The sequence below is a fragment of the Musa acuminata genome, chromosome BXJ2-5, assembly GCF_036884655.1.
Source record: "Musa acuminata AAA Group cultivar baxijiao chromosome BXJ2-5, Cavendish_Baxijiao_AAA, whole genome shotgun sequence".
NCBI lineage: Eukaryota > Viridiplantae > Streptophyta > Magnoliopsida > Zingiberales > Musaceae > Musa > Musa acuminata.
The window spans coordinates 18,753,494-18,759,493 of NC_088342.1; positions in this window are offsets into that span (position 1 = coordinate 18,753,494).

Sequence of the window (6,000 nt, forward strand, 5' to 3'; positions counted from 1 at the left end):
ATGAATCTTACGATTTATGGATTATCGATTTTTACCATAATGAAAGTCGCTTATTGATTTTTTTCATAATAAATCTTGCACTTTTGTTTTAAACGATGATATATATTTTCATTTGACATAAATGAAAAAAGATATGCTGGAATGAAATAAATCAAATGAATTGAAACAACTGAAAAGAGAAAAGGTTTCTTCTTGAAAAATTTATTTTTTTGACTTTATTGATTTTTCCAAAAAGGAGATTAATGAAAACATGTATATTATACTTTTATGAATCTCATGGATTATGAAAATGATTAGCCATTAATGGGTTTTATCGAAATCATGATCCTGATTTCTTGGAATAATATGAGATTACCTTTGATGATCATTTTGATTATTTTGATTCATGGAATTTTGAATTCATGACTTGATCTTTCATTTGTTTATAAGATAGTTGAAATCTTTGTACTTTTGAATTCTTTCCTTCTCATTTCAATTTTTGAAATTATGCATGTTATATATTGGAGAATTGAAACCATATTTTGATATCATGCATACCCAAGAAATGTTGATTTGACAAATTGAATAATAATTTTTCTCTTGATTATAACTTGTGATATTTTTTATGAATCATCATATTGATTTCTCGATATTCGATACATGAAATTTTTCTATGAATCAAGATTTTTTCATGCTATGATTCTTCTTCGTATTCACTAAAAATGATGTATTAAAATTAACCATGATATACAACTTGACATCTTGATAATTTATGATTTGAATTTTATTATGTAAAATTCCTTGTATTCATGAAATGTTTATCTCATCACCAAAATTCTCTTGATATTTTGAGTGTGATGAAATGAAATTATGCATGAAATATAAATGAGAAGTTAATGATCATGCATGATAAGATGTAATGAATTTTAACATTTAGATACCATCATTTGAAAAGCTATGATCATGATGCCAAAATGATGTAGCATGAATGCTTGAATATCATGTATGATATACCCATAGTGATGATTGATTTATTTGTATCATGCATGAAGTAAGGATACAAATGTATGGTTTTGAAATTGTGCATATTTCAAGTTGAAATCATAATGATGCACAAACATATTGAAACAAGGTTGATACTTTTCTTTTATCATAATTTGAAAATTGATATAAAGGGTCTTCTCTTCTTTTCGATAATGACAAAGGGGGAGATAAAAGATGCTAGCTCGCACAATTCAAGAAGAAAGCAAAAATTGCACTTCTCAAAAGAGAAGAAAGAACTTGCTTCTTGAACATCTCAAATTGTTAGCTTCCATGTTGTAAAATAATGCAGCATTTTGTGAACTTGAATTTTTGCAAAGGAAGCAAAAATAATTGCACTTCTCAAAAGAGAAGAAATTGCCATCTTGAACATCACCAAGAATTACTAGCTTGAAATCTCAAGAAGATGCAAAAATATGCTATCTTGCACATCGCAAAGAAAAGCAAATATGCCAACTTGCACATCTTTAAATTTGTTAGTTTTTATGTTGTAAAACTTGCATATCTAAAACTTGATAGCTTGCATGTTTTAATATGATATAGCACTTGGTAAATTTTTGCTAGCTTGCATGATGATAATAATGGAGATTATATTTATCATGCAATGAGTTGAACTTATGTTTCCAAACATTTGAAAGTTACACTTCTAATGACAAAGGGGGAGAAGTATGACCATGTTATGCATGATGAAATGTTGCAAATATTCATGATGAAATTTGCAATGACTTGAATTCAAGGTTCTATCAATATGACATATTGATAGGGGGAGTTTGTTTAAACTCTGGGAGTTAAGGATAACTTTGTCATCAATTGGTTGTTATCAACAAAAAGGGGGAGATTGTTGAATCTCGTATTTTGATGATGAAATTAATTGATAAGTGTTTATGTTTTAATATGCAATTTGAGTGATGCAGGATGCTTCAATCGGGACAAGATAATTAAAGCAGGAAGAATCATGTTGGGCCGGAGGAAAACATGTCAGAAGATTGGACGTTGAGCCGGAGGATCGATCGACGTATCGACAGAAGGCTTCGAGCTATGGATTTGGGCATCGGGCCAAGAAGAGCAGATATTGTGATAAGGATATCGAAGTTGCGGAGTCAACTGGCCGATTGGGCAATAGGCCGCAAGAGACGATGATGCGTCGAAAAATCGAACGAAGCGTCGAGGGACCAATGACATGTCGGACAACATGATTAATGCTTAGTATTAATTGTCTAGATCGAAGTGTGTTTTACATGTGCAGGATTAACTACGATAGCAAGACATGAAACAAAATGAAGTCCTGGAGTTAGGTATGAGTTTTCGTTGGGAGTTCGAGAGTTCGTCGGAAGTTTAGGCGTTTGTTAGAAGTTCTATCGGAACCAATTGAGAAGTCTCGGAGCTTGCTAGAGAAGCTCGTCGGAACTCACCAAGAAGATCATCGTGAAGTTTAGGAGCTTGTCGGGAGTCCACTGGAACATTGCCGAGAGCTCGTCGGAAGTTCGCCGGAGGATCGCCGGAAGCTCGCTAGAAGAAACTAGATTTACGGACTTGTTTAGCTTAGAATATGTCTTACGAATTGTAGTTAGCACGTAATTGGGTTTAGATTTGGGCCAACCCAATTAGGGGCTAGTTGGGCCCATGTAAGGACTATGTTGGGCCCAATGAGAGGCCTAAACAGTGCCCCAAGAAGTGGCATTGACGTGGCATAGTCTTCGAGACTGTGTTAGGTGGTGGTACCGCCCTTGGCAGGGTGCCAAGCGGTGGTACCGCCAGTCTGGGTGGTGGCACCGCCCAGCAAAGCCTCCCAAGCGGTGGTACTGCAAGACTGAGCGGTGGTACTGCCCAGTGCAATGTCAGTGTCAAATTGACACTAGCGGTGGAATCGCCCAGTGCAGGCGGTAGTACCGCCCGTGCCTAGGAAACCCGAGATGAGATGTTTTTAGGCTCCAAGTTTGAATCAACTTGAAGCCTATAAAATCCCCTCTCATCCCTGGTTAAAAGATACAAGCACAGAGAGTTTAAAAGTGAAGAAACACTGTTGTAATCTCTTTAGAAATTCCCTCCTCCACTTATAAGTTTAGAATTCTATAAGAGAGGAGTGTGAGTGCTTGTAAGGGTTGTCTCCTAAACCCGGTAAAAGGAGAAGTGGGGTGTAAGAAGGAGGTTAATCTTCACCTATTAAAGGAAGATCAATAGTGGATGCTGATGGCCTCGACGGAGGAGGAATCGGCGGAGTGGATATAGGTCACGACGACCGAACCACTATAAAATTAGTGTGTTCTCTAGTTTGTATTTACTTCCTGCTATTTATATACTACAAACTAAATCTTTACTTGCCTACTGCATTCACTTCATAAACGTATGATTTTAAAGTTAAGTTTCCGAAATCGTTTTCAACATAAATAGATTTTATAGTACGAAAGTTTTTGAAGATGTGATTTTACTACTGCACTAATTCACCCCCCCTCTTAGTGCCGACTCTGTTCCTAACAATTGGTATCAGAGCCTCATTTTCTCATTTGGTTTAACACCCAAAGAGAAATGACTCTTTTCGGCTTTCAAGAGGGTCACTCTCTTATTCATCCTCCCTTTTTCAATGGGACGGACTACACTTATTGAAAAACTCGAATAAGAGTTTTCTTGCTTTCATTGAATCTTGGTTTTTGGCACACTCTTGAAATCACATACGAAGGCACTAGCAAAGTTAAGGATTCTAAAGTTAATTTTTTAATGGATGATTTTGAACTTTTTTGAATGAAGCCTAGCGAAACCATTGTTGACATGTACACCCGTTTTACGGATGTTGTCAATGGTTTAAAAGCTCTTGGCAAATGCTATGATTCTTCTTGGTATTCACTAAAAATGTTGTATTTAAATTAACCATGATATGCTACTTGACATCTTGATAATTTATGATTTGAATTTTATTATGTAAAATTCCTTGTATTCATGAAATGTTTATCTCATCACCAAAATTCTTTTGATATTTTGAATGTGATAAAATAAAATTATGCATGAAATATAAATGAGAATTTAATGATCATGCATGATAGAATGTAATGAATTTTGACATTTAGATACCATCATTTGAAAAGCTATGATCATGTTGCCAAAATGATGTATCATGAATGCTTGAATATCATGATATGCCCATAATAATGATTGATTTATTTATATCATGCATGAAGTGAGGATACAAATGTAAGGTTTTGAAATTGTGTATATTTCAAGTTGAAATCATAATGATGCACAAACATATTGAAACAAGGTTGATAATTTACCTTTGTCATAATATGAAAATTGATATAAAGGGTCTTCCCTTCTTTTTGACAATGACAAAGGGGGAGATAAAATATGCTAGCTCACACAATTCAAGAAGAAAGCAAAAAATTACACTTCTCAAAAGAGAAGAAAGAACTTGCTTCTTAAACATATCAAATTGTCAGCTTCCATGTTGTAAAATAATGTAACATTTTGTGAACTTGCATTTTTGCAAAGGAAGCAAAAATAATCGCACTTCTCAAAAGAGAAGAAATTGCCATCTTGAATATCACCAAGAATTGCTAGCTTGAAATCTCAAGAAGATGCAAAAATATGCTATCTTGCACATCGCAAAGAAAAGCAAATATGCCAACTTGCAAATCTTTATATTTCCTAGCTTGTATGTTGTAAAACTTGCATATCTAAAATTTAATAGCTTGCATGTTCTAATATGATATAGCACTTGGTAAATTTTTGCTAGCTTGCATGATGATAAAAATGGAGATTATGATTATCATGCAATGAGTTGAACTTATGTTTCCAAACATTTGAAAGTTACACTTCTAATGACAAAGGGGGAGAAGTATGATCATGTTATGCATGATAAAATGTTACAAATATTTATGATGAAATTTGCAATGACTTGAATTCAGGTTGAATTCAAGGTTCTATCAATATGAAATATTGATAGGGGGAGTTTATTTAAACTCCGGGAGTTAAGGTTAACTCTGTCATCAATTGGTTGTCATCATAAAAAAGGAAAAGGTTGTTGAATCTCGTATTTTGATAATAAAACCAATTGATAAGTGTTTATATTTTAATATGCATTTTGAGTGACGCAAGATGCTTCGATCAGGATGAGACAATTAAAGCAGGAAGAATCATGTTGGGCCAGAGGAAAACATGTCAGAAGATTGGACGTCGGGCCGGAGGATCGGTCGACGTATCGACAGAAGGTTTCGGGCCAAGAAGAGCGGATATTGCGCCAAGGATATCAGACTTGCAAACTCAACTGGCCGATTGGGCAATAGGCCGCAAGAGAGGACGATGCGCTGAAGAATCGGATGAAGCGTCGAGGGACCAATGATATGCCGGACAACATGATTAATGCTTAGTATTAATTGTCTAAATTGAAGTGTGTTTTACATGTGCAGGATTAATTGTGATAACAAGGCATGAAGCAAAATGAAGTCCCAAAGTCAAGGACGCGATTTCGTTGGGAGTTCGAGAGTTCATCGGAAGTCTGGACGTTCGTCGGAAGTTCTGTCGGAACCAGCTAAGAAGTCTCGGAGCTTGCCAGAGAAGCTCATCGGAACTCACTAAGAAGATCGTTGTGAAGTCCAGGAGCTTACTGGAAGTCTGCTGGAACATTGCCGAGAGATCGGCGGAAGTTCGCCAAAAGATCGTTGGAAGCTCGTCGGAAGAAACTAGACTTACGTACTTGTTTAGCTTAGAATATGTCTTAGGAATCGTAGTTAGCACGTAATTGTTAGGATCGGAGCGGCACTAAGAGGGGGGGGTGAATTAGTGCAGCGAATTAAAACGTCGGTTTTGACAAATCTTTCGTACGATAAAAAATTGAACTCGGAAGTGCTTAACTTGAAAGCGTATTCGTAAAGTTGTGCAGCAAAGGTAATGAGGAAATAAAGCATGTAAGAAGGTTTGCAGTAATGTAAATAGCAATAATGAAATGCAAACCAGAGATCACGCCGATTTTAAAATGGTTCGGTCAAA